The sequence below is a fragment of the Canis aureus genome, chromosome 4 (assembly GCF_053574225.1).
Source record: "Canis aureus isolate CA01 chromosome 4, VMU_Caureus_v.1.0, whole genome shotgun sequence".
NCBI classification, from domain to species: Eukaryota; Metazoa; Chordata; class Mammalia; order Carnivora; family Canidae; genus Canis; species Canis aureus.
This window is the reverse complement of record NC_135614.1, coordinates 68,279,864-68,295,119: the sequence shown is the minus strand read 5'-3', so window position 1 is coordinate 68,295,119 and position 15,256 is coordinate 68,279,864. Positions and strand designations below refer to the sequence as shown.

Genomic DNA, 15,256 nt, shown 5'->3' with positions numbered 1-15,256 from the left:
TGATAAAAAAAAAAAAGACTGGTTTTCTCTTACACTTTTTGAAAGATTTAAATTAAGAGATGAATATTAAAAAAAAAAAGAAGAAGACTGATTTTATTTTTTCCTTTTTGAAAGATTTAAATTAAAGATGAAATTTAAAAAAAAAAAAGAAGATTGGTTTTCATAAACCTACCATAACTTAATGGCTTCAAGATCATCATTGGGCCATATGAAAGTAGAAAGTGCAGCCTTTCAAGTCCAGCTAATAGAAGAAAGTTTTCATAAATATGGGGGGAAAATATGTGTAAGCCACATACTGACAAAAGACTTCATTCACACTGACCTCTCCCAACACCAGACACAAGGGGTACCTGGTGGCTCAGTTGGTTGGGTGTCCGCCTTCAGCTCAGGTCATGGTCTCAGGGTTCTGCAATTGAGCTTCTTGCCAGACTCTCTGCTCAGTGGGGAGCCTGCTTTTCCCCCTGCTAGTCCTTCCCTCCACCTTGCCTATGCACTCTCTCTCTTAAATAAATAAATAAATAAATAAATAAATAAATAAATAAATAAAATATTTTTTTTAAAAAAGACTTGTATCTAGAATATATGAAGAACTCTCAAACCCCAACTGTGAAAGAATAATCCAGTTAGGAAATGGGCAAAATACATGAACAGACATTTCACTGAAGAGAAAGTACAGATGGCATTTAAGCCCATGGGGGAAAAATGTTCAACATCATTAGCTATCAGGTAAATGAAAATTAAAACCCAAATGAGATTTCACTATCTATTTATCACAATGGCTAAAGTAGAAAATAGTGACAACACCAAATGCTAGAGAAACTAGAAAGAGAGTCACTCGTACATTGCTGGTGGGAATATAAAATGGTATCATTATTCTAGAAACTAGTTTCTGGTAGTTTCCTTTAAAACTATATGACTATACAACCCAGAAATTGCATTTTGGGGAGAGCCATCTGATTTACTCAGTCTACTGATCTGAATGCTAATCTCTCCCAGACATGCCCAGATATATTTGGCCAGATATCTGGGCATCCCATGGACCAAAGTGTCCTCTTATCCAGTGAGGGCCTAAAGAGAGCAACAAGGAAAAGGAAGGGAGAATGACATCACCCTATCTGATTGCTTGGGCTAGGACATTGGTCTTCTGGCCTCGGACTGAAACTTAAACCATTTGTGCTCTGGTTTTCAGGCCTTCAGATGTGGACTGGAACTATACCACTAGCTTTCCTGGGTCCCCAGTTTGCAAACAGCAAATCATGGGTCTTTTCAGCCTTCATAATCATGGGAGACAAATCTGAGGATTGGTTTTGAATATTAAGATACCATGGAATTTGCTAGTAGGTTTCAGATTTGCTTAGGATCTGTCACCCCTCCTTTTCTATTTCCCTTTTGGAATGGGAATGTCTGTCCTATGCCTGTCCCATCATTGTATTTTGGAAGCACACAACTGGTTTCATAGCTTCACAGCTGGATGGGAATCTGACCTCGGAATGAATAGTACCTTGAATCTCATCCATATCTAACTTAATGATATTTATTTATTTATTTAGTAGGCTCCACCCCCAGGTGTGGAGCCCAGTGTAAGGCTCAAACTTGTGACCGTGAGATAGAGACCTGAGCGGAGATCAAGAGTTGGACACTCAACCAACTGGGTTACCTGGGGGCCCCTAGATAATATTTACATGAGATTTTGGACTTTAGATTTTTGGTGTGGTGCTGGAATGAGCTAAAGACTTTTTGGGCTCCATGGATGGAATGAATATAACTTGCATGTCAGAAGGGCCTGAGTTTTTAAAGAAGGGCAGAATGCTATGAATGTTTGTGTCTCCTCCAAATTCATGTGTGGAAACTGTAATCCCCATTATGATACTTGGAGGTAATTAGGTTCAGATGAGGTCTTGAGGATAGAGCCTCCATAATGGGCCTCTTATAAGAAAAGAAAGATACCAGAGACCTCTCCTTTTGCACCATGTGAGGACAGCAAAAAGATGGTCATCTGCAAACCAGGAAGAGGGCTCTTTTTTTTTTAAATAATAAATTTATTTTTTATTGGTGTTCAATTTGCCAACATACAGAATAACACCCAGTGCTCATCCCATCAAGTGCCCCCCTCAGTGCCCGCCAACCAGTCACCCCCACTCCCCGCCCTCCTCCCCTTCCACCACCCCTAGTTGGTTTCCCAGAGTTAGGGGTCTTCCATATTCTGTCTCCCTTTCTGATATTTCCTACCCATTTCTTCTCCCTTCCCCTCTATTCCCTTTCACTATTATTTATATTCCCCAAATGAATGAGACCATGTAATATTTGTCCTTCTCCGACTGACTTACTCCACTCAGCATAATACCCTCCAGTTCCATCCACGTCGAAGCAAATGGTGGGTATTTGTCATTTCTAATGGCTGAGTAATATTCCATTGTATACATAGACCACAGCTTCTTTATTCATTCATCTTTCGATGGACACCGAGGCTCTTTCCACAGTTTGGCTATTGTGGACAATGCTGCTAGAAACATCGGGGTGGGGATCCCTGGGTGGCGCAGCGGTTTGGCGCCTGCCTTTGGCCCAGGGCGCGATCCTGGAGACCCGGGATCGAATCCCACGTCGGGCTCCCGGTGCATGGAGCCTGCTTCTCCCTCTGCCTGTGTTTCTGTCTCTCTCTCTCTCTCTCTCTCTCTCTGTGTGACTATCATAAATAATAAATAAAAATTAAAAAAAGAAAAGAAACATCGGGGTGCAGGTGTCCTGGCGTTTCATGCATCTGTATCTTTGGGGTAAATCCCAGCAGTGCAATTGCTGGGTGTAGGGCAGAACTATTTTTAACTCTTTGAGGAAGAGGGCTCTTACCAACAGCTGATCATGCTGGCACCTGATCTTAGACTTCCCAGCCTCCCAAAATGTGAGAAATAAATTTGTTCTCTAATCCACCCAGTCTGTGGTATTTTGTCAAAGCAGCTCAAACTAAGCATTTATCCCAAAGAAATGGAAGACTTATGTTCATGCAAAACCCTGTACCCAAATTTTAATTACAGCTTCATTTCTACTGTTCCCAAACTGGAAACAACCTACATGTTTTTTAATGATGAATGGTTAAACTGTGGTGCATAGAATACTACTCAGCAAGAAAAAGGACAACTACTGAGATACACAGCAACTTTGATGGCTCTCATAAGAATTCTACTGAATGGGAAAAAAAGCCAATCTCAAAAGGCTATTGTGTGATTCGGTTTATCCAACCTTGACATGACAAAATTATAAAGATGGAAAATATCTTAGTGGTTGCCAGGGATTACGGAGCGGCTGGGGTTCAGAGGGAAGTAGTGTGGCTGTTAAAAGGGTGGGTGCTATGAGGAATCTTTGTAATGGAATTCTTTTGTTTTCAACTGTGGTGGTGCTCACATGAATCTACACATATGATAAAATTGTATAGAACTAAATACAGGTAGGGGCACCTGGGTGGCTCAGTGGTTGAGCATCTGCCTTTGGCTCAGGTTTTGATCCCAAGGTCCTGGGATGGGGTTCCGCATCAGGCTCCCCACTGGAAGCCTGCTTCTCCTTCTGCCTATGTCTCTGTCTCTCTCTCTCTGTGTCTCTTAAAAAAAAAAAGAACTTAATACATGTATGTGTGTATACACATACACAAATGAGTGCATATATAACTAAGCTAAACACACTGCCAATTTCCTGGATGTGATATTGTATTAGAGGTATACATAGTTATGTAAGATATTACCATTGGGGGAAACTGAGTGAAGAATAAATAAGAGCTCTTCATATTTTTCTTTAAAAAAAAAAAGATTTATTCATTTATTTAAGAGAGAGAGAGTGAGTGAAAGCGGCAGAGACAGAGGGAGAGAGTGAGTGAATCTTAGGCAGACTCCATATGGAGCCCAATGTGAGGCTTGATCTCAGACCCTGAGATCATGACCTGAGCTGAAACCAAGAGTCAGATGCTTAACCAATGTTTCACCCGTGTGGCTCTCTCCATATTATTTTTTATAACTGCTTGTAAATCTAAATTATCTCTAAAGGTTTTTTAAAGGCTTTTAAAGCTGAACTCATATAAATAAGATGTTCCATCTTATTCCATTACTCTGTACACACTCCTAGCTAGTTCAGTTCACTCCTCCCTGCCCAAATTATCATGGCAACATATATATCATAAATTAGTGGGGGCATCATTAAGAGAGAGAGAAGAATTAGCTGACATGTTTGTTCTCTTGGGCCTCATTTCTGTAAATTATCTTCTACTCCTAGTCTCTTGGGCCTGCTATGAAATGTAGTCCAAGCCAGTCAGCACTTGACTCCCATCTGGATCAAGGCTCCAATCCTCTTTGAGTCTGAGGTAGCCAGGAATGCTGTTTGGGATCTCTCCAACATCTGCTATGCTTACTTGTTTAATGTTGATCTCTTAGCTAAACTATAATTCCATGAGGACAGAGGTTCATTTATTCACTTACTCATTCAGTAAAAAGAAAAAAATTTTTTAAGTAGACTCCTTACTCAGTGTGGAGCCCAACACAGGGCTTGAACTCGTGACCCTGAGATCGAGACTTGAGCTGAGATCAAGAGTCAGTTGCTTAACTGGCTGAGCCACCCAAGAACCCCTCATTCAGTAAATGTTTATTGCATGTCTACTTTGTGCCAGACACTGTTCTAGTGCTGAGGCTAAGGAAGGGTGTGAGATTAGTAGCTGTAAGTTGTCTGAGACTTAGAAGCAGGAAGACCTGTGATGGTTATAGCAGAAATTCCAGAGGCAAATGATGATGGTGACTAAGATAGTGATAGTGAGGTTGGAGAAAAGGGCTAAATTCAAGAAACGTTGCTGAAGAAATTGACAAGTGTATGTGAGGCTTACTGAGAAGCCAGAAATAAGGATGACTCCTAGGATTCTGACCTTGATACTTCAGTCTCCAAAAGTGGGTATACCCGAGGGGAGCAGGTTCAGTGAAAGAGGGGACTCTCACTAGCTCCATTTCAGACATTTCATTTGGCATCTGGAGCATCCAAGTGGAGCTGTTCAAGGGACACGTAAATTATGGACTTAGAGTTCGGAGAGATATTGCCTAGAGTTAGATATTTGATAGCTGAAAGCCACAGGAGAAATGAGTTGATTTCGGGAAAGCAGATAGAGGCAGAAGAGGAAAGAGAAGCATAAATTTAATGGCTGGGTTGGATAAGAGGAATCTGTTTATTCTGTTTACATAGGACTAAAACTGAGAGAAGGCAGTGGAGAACAGAATATAAGAAAGGGGGAGACCATGAGTGTTGTATATTATAAAGAGGCCCAATAAAATTTAGGATTATGAAGAATCTGTTAAAGTGCACCTTCTCTGAGCTTGAGCACTCTACTTACCTTGGCAAGTACTTACTTCCTGAGGCCACTAAACAGCTGAACAACTGCCTCTGGGAACCAGCTATACCAAGTGACCTCCAATTATCTATCTAAATTTGCTTTTTGAAAAGAACAACAATAATAGCTAATATTTAGCACATACTGTGTTCTAAGTAAACACTATATGGGTTATCCCATTTAATTACCTCATTTAATCTTCTAAACAATCCCATGAGGTAGGTACTATTACTTATCTCATGTGATAGATGAAAACACTGAGATTTGGAGAACTTAATTAACTTGCCTAAGATCACATAAATAGTGGGCAACCCAGTTCTGTTAAGTCCAGAGTTCACAGACTGAAACAATATTACACTTTATCTCCAGAATAAATGGGCCACAGAGATGCAGGCAACCTATCTGAGTTATATTTCTCACTGTAAATTAATAAATGGTTATTCTCATGATATTTGCAAATGGAATAATATAGATTTGCGAGTGATTTGGGTACAAGCAATTGTCAGTATTAGGAAATATTGACAGTTCTAAACCTGATAGTAAAATACATGGGAGAGATATGGGAAGTTTGTAAAACAAGTGTGTTAAAGATGCTTTGTCGCCATTATAGTTTTTTTTTTTTTTTTTAAGATGGGAGAAAGATGCATTTGTTAGCTAAAGACAATGAGGAGGAAAAGGAAAATATCAGGGGGAAAAAGGGAAACTGAGGGAATAAAGGACCAGAGGAGGAGGCAGGCCACAAATTCAGAGTATAAGTAGCAGAAAAAACTTTGAATGGGGGGAAAATATTTCTCTAAGAAATGGAAGCAGGTGCAGAGAAATTGCAGGAGAGGGAGGGTGCTGGAAACTTAAGATGATCTCCATGTTCTCAGTGAAAAGGGAGGAAATGTCTTTACTGTGAGGGTGGGAGACATATAGAGAGGGAGTTTGAGGAAAGTGGCAATGGTTGCAAATGCTGCTCTGGGAGAGGAAACTGCTTAGGAATGGGGCCAGTCCACAGAACTGCTGGGTGCTGCAAAAAGTCCAGCTGAGATTGAAGACTGGGGATTTTCAGGGGTAACGCTCCAAACAATTTTGTGATGTTTTTTCCTCTAGTAACTCTTGACAACCTGATGTAGGATTTGAGAAGCCTGTTAGTGGGAGTGAAATATCATTATGCAGTTAAGGCAGAAGAGTAAAGTCAGAAGGGGCTGAGGGGCTGCTCATGGCTTAAACTAGATAGAGAAAGGATTGAAAATGAAAGATAAATGATAGATTGTAAGGAAAAAGGAATCAAGAGTATGAAAGAGGGAGTTGGAAAGAAAGTGGTGGTCAGAACGTGAGATCTGAGTTGAAAATTTTAGGGGAAGTTCTAGGTGAATCATTACAATAGGCAACATTCTACTAATTGCACAGTTCATCTAATTGAACTGAAGTGCTTGCTGGCTAACAACAAGGTAATGTAATAACTAGAAATGCTATTTTCAGAGTCCAAATTGGGCATTCAAAAGACAATTAGGAACATCAATGTTTAATGTATAAATATCAAGTAAGAGGTCCTTTGCTCTCCTGATGTGTTCTATTTCCCTATCTCTCTGGCACAGTCTACATACTGCTCTTTTTATTGGCACAAGGTCAAAGCCAGTACAGTTGATCTTTGAATAACATGGCTTTGAACTATACAGGCCCACTTATATGCAGATTTTTTTCAATAAATATCATATGGTACTATAAATGTATTTTCTCTTTGTTATGATTTTCTTAACATTTCCTTTTCTCTAGTTTATTGTAAGAATAAAGTATACAATACGTATACAAAACATGTTAATTGACTGTTTATGTTATTGGTAAGGTTTCTGATCAACTGTTGGCTCTTAGTTAAGCTTTGGGGGAGTCAAAAGTTATATTTTCAATTATAGGGGATTTTCAATTATAGATTTTCAATTATAGGGGATGAGAGAGGATCAGTGCTCCTAACCTCTACATTTTTCAAGGGTCAACTGAATCTTCTTTATGTTTCAACTCTTATAGGGCCCTCACTACACTTTTCTTCCTCTTGACAAATATGTGTTGACTGTCTAATGAAGCCAGACAGATTCATAACCCTGAGATCAAGAGATGCATCCTCCTGGACACCTGGGTGAGTCAGTTAAGTGTCTGTCTTTGGCTCAGGTCATGATCCCCAGGGTCTTGGGATCTGGGATCTGGGATCGAGTCCCATACTGGGTTCCCTGCTCAGTGGGGAGTTTTCGTCTCTCTCTGCACCCCCCTTAATACTCTCTCTCTTGCTTTCTGTCCGAAAAAAAAAAAAAGTTCCATCCTCCTCCAACTGAGCGAGCCAGGAACCCCTGCCCACTTTCTATTTGGAATTTTAAAAAATTGTTGAGTTTTAAGAGTTCTTTATATATTCTACATATACACCCTTTGTAGATAGTGTTTTGCAAGTATTTTCTCCCATTTAGTAACTTGTCTTTTTATTCTCCTAACCTGGTCTTTAGCAGGTTTTCTCATTTTGATGAAATGCAATTTGTCAATTTTTCCTTTTATAAATCATGCAATTGGTGTCAAGCTGTTCCCTAGATCCTGAAGATTTTTCTCTTATTTTTTAAAAAGGTTTTATGGTTTTGTAACAAAACCAAAGTGAGTTTGCTCTTTGGTGAGTCAGAAATTGCACCAGGTTGAGTGTTGTGCAGAGAAACCTTTCAATTTGTAGCGAATGAGATCATAGGGAATGGATTCCAAAGGTGAGAGGGTGAATGAGTTCCTTTTGTTTAGGGTTAAGATGAATATTTACATAGAGAAGCCTTGTTATCCTGTGTACAGGAGGGCATTAGGTAATACATGCTCCTTAAGGAAACATGACTATACATACATTGTATGTTATGTGAATGAGGCTGAGGCTCTTCCTTGGGCAGAGATTTTAGTATTATAATGAAGTGAAGGTAATTATAGGTCATTCCCTAGGTCAGGACCCTGGTCCATCTACACAGGTGCGTGCGAGTCAGGTTTAGCTTAGATGATCTTGGTGGGCTGGCCGGCAGGGAGATTGTGTTAGGGCAGTTACCATCACCTGGGGGGTGGTTTCTGGTTTCATTTGCCTGAATCTAGAGGAAAGCCTGAAAGAAGAGCTGAGGGGAAAATGTAAGACAGATGTTAGTGGGTAAGAGTGAGTGGGCAGTAAAGGCCAAGTCTTGGGGTCTAGCTGGTAACAATTTTAACTTTAAGACTGTATTCCAGGGCAGCCCCGGTGGCACAGCGGTTTAGCGCCGCCTGCAGCCCAGGGCGTGATCCTGGACACCCTGGATCGAGTCCCACGTCGGGCTCCTTGCATGGAGCCTGCTTCTCCCTCTGCCTGTGTCTCTGCCTCTCTCTCTCTGTCTGTGTCTCTATGAATAAATAAATAAAATCTTAAAAAAAAGACTGTATTCCATTCTGATTTATAATTACTGTATAAACTGTGAGACTTAGGATTGGGTGGAGTGTTTGTTGCCTAAGGATGTCCAGTCACTTCAACACCATTTCTCGAAAAGGCTCCTTTTCCTCCACTGAATTGCTCTTGCATCTTTTCCAAAATTAAATTGGACACACTTCTAAGGATCTATTATATGCCAGACCCTGGGACACATCTTCTTACACTAGTTTTTTTTCCCTCTTTATGACAACCTGCAAAACAGTTATTTAGCATCTATTCTGTGCCAAGCACTGTGCTAGTTCAGAGAAATAAGAGACAAGCCTGAGACACAAGTCTGGAAAGAATAGGGAGAACGAGGAGAGCACTCCAGACTGAAGAAAAAAACATATAAAATGGCTAGGGAGTGTAGAACAGCTATGTACATTTAGAAAGCAGTAAGTATTTTATTATAGCTAAAAGGAGAGGAATAAGAGAGAATTTTCTCCTGTTTAAAATATCTCTGGGTATCTCAGTGGAAATGACCAGCAGGCAATTGGCTACATGGGTCTCAAGAGAGAGGTTTGGGCTGGACACTAAGCTCTGGAAGTTGTCATGGCACAGTTGACATTGGGCTGCCAGGAAAAAAAAATACTCGAGTTAAAGGGAAAGAAAGCCAGGGGAACATTTGAAACATTTGCATGTTTACTTGGCAAAAGAACTGAGAATGAATGGTTAAAGAAGTAGGAGGTTAAACTAGAGAGGAATGTCCACAATCAGCAAAGGTTAGAAATTTTGGTGTTTGCTTTTGTGTTGAGTACATCTAGCATAAAAAAAAAAACCCTACAAAGAGATTATGTTTCACAAGGCTATTAAAAAAACTATCTGAACTAGAGTTTTTATCAAAATGCAATATTTAAAATTAAATATGAACATGTTAACTGCTATTAGTTTTATAATTAAGTAGTTTGAGAGTGGTAACTATGTAATATATAGTTATATATGTTTAAAAATTGAAGGAAAAATGCCATATGATAGAGACTTTATTTTAAGGGTTTAATGAGAGGCGACCCAGCCAAGACTGTCTCTCCCCGAAGGGCTGGGGAAATGGAGAGTTTTTCTTTTCTTTTTATTTTTTAAGGTTTTATTTATTTATTTATTTGAGAGAGAGAAGTGGCTAGAGCACAGAGGGAGAGTGAGAGAGAGATGTAGACTCCTCACCAAGCCGAGAGCCCCATGCGGAGCTCAATCCTGGACCCAAAGATCATGACCCAAGCTGAAGGCAGATGCTTAACTGGACTACCCAGGTGCCCCAGGTCAAGTCTTTATTAAGAAAACAAAACAAGGGGCGCCTGGTTGGCTCAATCAGAGGAGCATATGACTCTTAATCTTGTTATAAGTTTGAGCCCCATGTTGGGTGTAGAGAGTACTAAAAAATCTTTTTTAAACTTAAAAAAAAGCAAAACAAATATATTAGGACATTCTAATTATTTTTTAAAGATTTTATTTATTTATTTATTCATGAGAGAGAGAGAGAGAGAGAGAGACATAGGTAGAGGGAGAAGCAAGCTCCATGCAGGGAGCCCGATGTGGGATGGATGTGGGACTCCATCCTAGGACTCCAGGATCACGCCCTGAGCTGAAAGCAGATGCTTAACTGCTGAACCACCCAGGCATCCCCATTCTTCTAATTATTAATACAAAATGTCTTTCACCTGAATTTCCCCCAAATAATTTGGATTTTCACTTTAAACTCAAGAACTGGTAAATCTATGTATATTTTTAAAAAGCAAACAACTACTCCTCTTTACATTGTAGTTAGTACCCTCACAAACACAGAAAGCCCCTGCAGTGGGTTAAATATCATCCCCTCCAAACTCATCATCATTGTTATTTAGAAATACAGCCTTTGTAGTTGTAATTAGTTGAGGATCTTGAGATAAAATCACCTTGGATTTAGGGTGGACCTTAATGCCACTGGCTGGTGTCTTTATTTTTATTATTTTTTTAATATTTATTTATTTATTTATTCAGAGAGAGAGGGGCACAGAGACACAGGCTGAGGGAGAAGCAGGCTCCATGCAAGGAGCCTGACATGGGACTCCATCCTGGGTCTCCAGGATCACACCCCAGGCTGCAGGTGGCACTAAACCACTGTGCCACCAGGGCTGCCCTGGCTGGTGTCTTTAAAAGAGAAAGGACGTGGAGATTTGGGCACAGAGTGGCAACGTGGTAAGGAGGCAGAGATTGGGAGTCTTGTGTCTATAAGTCAAGGAACACCAAGAGATTGCTGACAACTAGTAGCTTCTTCACAAGATAGAAGGGTGTAGGTTGGTTTCTCACTCAGAACTCCCAGAGGAATCAAGTCTGCTGACACCTAGATATCAGACTTCTGGCCTCCAGAACTCTGAAGGAATGCATTTCTGTTGTTTTAAGCCACCTAGTTTGTAGCAATTTGTTTTAGCATTCCTAAGATACTAATAGACCCCCCCATCTCCCCATCTTCCCAGGTCCCCAAAGGTATCATTAGATAAATTATTTTTTATGTTCTAAAACAAAACAAAAACTCTAGATTTTTCTTTTTATTATTGTCACTTACTATGTGCAAAGAACAATATCCACAAAGGTATGCTGAGTTCTAAACAATTCTAAATGCAAACTGGGTTTTTAAATTTTTTTATTATTTTTTAAGATTTTATTTATTTGAGAGGGAGGAAATGAGTGGGGGGAGGGACAGTGGGAGAGGGAAAAGCAGACTTCCTGCTGAGCAGGGAGCCTTATGCTCAGCTTGATCCTGGGACTCTGGGATCATGACCTGAGCTGAAGGCAGATGCTTAAGCGACTGAGCCATGCAGGCACCCCTCAAACTGGTTTTATTTAAACAAACTGCCAATTACTTAGCTTTGTGCTGGCTATTTAATGTCTGTTTTCCTTGATCCTCTTCCAATTAATGCTGAATATCACACAAGCGGGCAGAGAGGCAAATATAGAGGGAGAGAAGCAGACTCCCTCTGAGCAGGAAGCCTAACATGGGGCTCCATCCCAAGACTCGGAGATCATGACCTGAGCCGAAATCAAGAGTTGGCAACTTAATGGACTGAACCACCAGGCATCCCGAGAGGAGAGGTATTTTTCTAAATGGGGACTGGGGTTGGAGAAAGCTAAGGAAGAAGAAGTGGATATCAATGTGGACAAAACCTAAGAGGGGGTGTAAGATTTTTGCAAAAATTTTATACAAGGTCTTTTTTTTTTTTAAGATTTTATTTATTTATTCATGATAGACACAGAGAGAGAGAGAGGCAGAGACACAGGCAGAGGAAGAAGCAGGCTCCACGCAGGGAGCCCAACGTGGGGCCCGATCCTAGGACTCCAGGATCACACCCTGGGCCGAAGGCAGGCGCTCAAACTACTGAGCCACCGGGCTGCCCATACAAGGTATTTTCTAAGATTCAAAAGCAACTAACTTACTAACTTTTGGAACTTAATACAATTTTCTTGGGGGACTCCTGTGAATATTTTGTAATTACTACGGAGGAAATTAGGGCCTAAAACAGAACCTTCCAAATGACAAATGTTTTCAATTGGAGCAAAGGCACCAAGTTATGTTGGACAAACGAGAAGAATGAATTTAAAAAATTACCATATACTTACTGTTTAACAGAAAAAGTGAAAAATGGTATGTCATCTTTGGATTTGTTCCGATGTAATATTCATAAGGTGAAATTAAATAACCCACTGAGCATTCATTTACACCTAGGTTTCTCAGCTTTAGCACTGTTGATGTTTGGGCCCAGATAAGTCTTTGTTGTAAGGAGCTGTATAATGTAGAGTAGTTAGCACCATCCGTAGTCTCTACCCCTTAGATGCCTCCTCTTTGCAGTGTGATGACCAAAATATCTCCAGACACTGTTGGACAAAATTGTCCTCAGTTGGAAACCACTGATTTTTAAGCCTTGAAAGAGAAAAGCAGCAAACCCTTACCCCCAGTGTTTTAAAACAAGTATTTGTTTTCCCTAGTCTTTTTTTTTTTAAGATTTTGTTTATTTACTCATGAGAAATAGAGAGAGAGAGAGAGAGAGGCAGAGAGAGACATAGGCAGAGGGAGAAGCAGGCTCCATGCAGGGAGCCTGACGTGGGACTTGATCTGGGGTCTCCAGGATCATGCCCTGGGCTGAAGGTGGCACTAAACCACTGAGCCACCAGGGCTGCCCTGTTTTCCCTAGTTTTATTGAGATATAATTAACATGTAGCACTGTATGTGTATAAGGTGTACAGCATAATGATTTGACTTACATATATCATGAAAGGGGCTTAGCTTTATTTTAATTTTATTTTTTTTTAATGTTTTTTTTATTTATGATAGTCACAGAGAGAGAGAGAGAGAGAGAGAGAGAGGCAGAGACATAGGAGGAGGGAGAAGCAGGCTCCATGCACCGGGAGCCCGACGTGGGATTCGATCCCTGGGCCAAAGGCAGGCGCCAAACCGCTGTGCCACCCAGGGATCCCAGGGGCTTAGTTTTAATCCTTATTAATTACTTCTGCTTCATTGAAACCGCCATATCTTGAAATGTAATCTATGGTTACATTTATCATAGTTCATTATAGTTTTTATTATTTTTAAAAAATTATTTATTTGTTTGAGAGAAAAAGAGATCCTGTGCATGGAGGAGAAGAGAAGGATAGAGAAACCCAAGCAGACCCCATAGTCAGCGTGGAGTGTGACTCCATGATATCATGACCTTGAGATCATGACCTGAGCCGAAACCAAGAGTCAGAGGCTTAACCCACTGAGGCACTCAGGTGCCCCAAAGATTTTATTTTTAAAAAAATTTATTGAGAGAGAGAGAGAGAAAGAGAGAGCACATGAGTGGGGTCAGGGGCAGAGGGAGAGAGAGAATCTCAAGCAGACTCCTCCCTTAGCTGGGAGCAGATGCTGGATTCAGTTTCACAAACCATGAGGTCATGACCTGAGCCCAAATCAAGAGTCCTGTGCTTAACTGACTGAACCCTGGAGGTGCCCCCTTCCTCCCATTATATATATATTTTTTTCCTTTTTTTTTTTTGGCTGGGTACAGTATACTTTATTGATGGTACATGACAAGGTAGGGCTCCCCAAGGGCCTCCCCTTCCTTGGGGTCTGGGATGTAAATTGGAGGTCAGGAGATTCTCAGTGTGTTGGGGGATTAAGTTGGGGCAGGGACTCCCCAGCAGCTGAGGGCCTCTCTCTTCCTCTTGTTCTTGCTGGGGCTGGTGGTCCAGGAGGCTCTTCCTTCTTGGAGGCCATGTGGACCATGTGGTCCACCACCCGGTTGCTGTAGCCGAATTCATTGTCATACCAGGAAATGAGCTTGACGAAGTGGTCATTAAGGGCAAAGCCAGCCCTGGCGTCGAAGGTGGAAAAGTGGGTGTCAGTGTTGAAGTTGCAGGAGACAACCTGGTCCTCACTGTAGCCCAGGATGCCCTTGAGGGGGCCCTCCGATGCCTGCTTCACTACCTTCTTGATGTCGTCTATTCGGCAGCTTTCTCCAGGCAGCAGGTCAGATCCACAACTGACACATTAGGGGTGGGGACACGGAAGGCCATGCCAGTGAGCTTCCCATTCAGCTCAGGGATGACCTTGTCCACAGTCTTGGTGGCGCCAGTGGAAGCAGGGATGATGTTCTGGGCAGCCCCTCAGCAGTCATGCCACAGCTTCCCAGAGGGGCCATGCACGATCTTCTGGGTGGCAGTGATGGCCTGGATGGTGGTCATGAGGCCCTCCACGATGCCGAAGGGGTCATGGATTACTTTGGCTAGAGGAGCCAAGCAGTTGGTGGTGTAGGAGGCATTGCTGACAATCTTGAGGGGGTTGTCCTACTTCTCGTGGCTCCCGCCCATCACAAACATGGGGGCATCAGCAGAAGGAGCAGAGATGATGACCCTCTTGGCCCTGCCTTTCAAGTGAGCCCCAGCCTTCTCCATGGTGGCGAAGACCCCAATGGACTCCACAACATACTCAGCACCAGCATCACCCCATTTGATGTTGGTGGGATCTCGCTCCTGGAAGATGAAGATGGACTTCCTGTTGATGCCAAGTCTCCCGTTCTCAGCCTTGACTGTGCCATGGAATTTGCTGTGGGTAGAATCATACTGGAGCATGTACACCATGTAGTTGAGATCAATGAAGGGGTCATTGATGGCGACAGTATCCACTTTGCCAGAGTTAAAAGCAGCCCTGGTGACCAGGCGCCCAATACGGCCAAATCCGTTCACTCTGACCTTCACCATCGTGTCTCGGGGACGCAGCTGGCCCTGCACCAGAAGATGCGGCTGTCTGTCGAACGGGAAGGAGCAGAGAGCCCCACTATATTTTTAAAAATATGGGGCTTGTGCCCTTCCTTGTCTGTGAACTTTTTTAGGAGAAGGGCAGTTTTCCCTTCACATCCTTTGGATGTCAGTGGGAATTCATTAGTTGAATGACCTTTTATGCTGGTGAAACACAAGAGATGTTCTTAAAGGAAGGGTTTCTCTGACTTCTTTCTTTTCTTTTCTTTTCTTTC

The 15,256-nt window shown here is 41.7% G+C and overlaps 1 pseudogene; it reads right to left on the bottom strand.

Annotated features, from left to right (window-relative positions):
- Positions 1 to 12,785: 12,785 nt before the first annotated feature.
- On the bottom strand, positions 12,786 to 15,256 carry LOC144312900 (glyceraldehyde-3-phosphate dehydrogenase pseudogene; annotated as a pseudogene).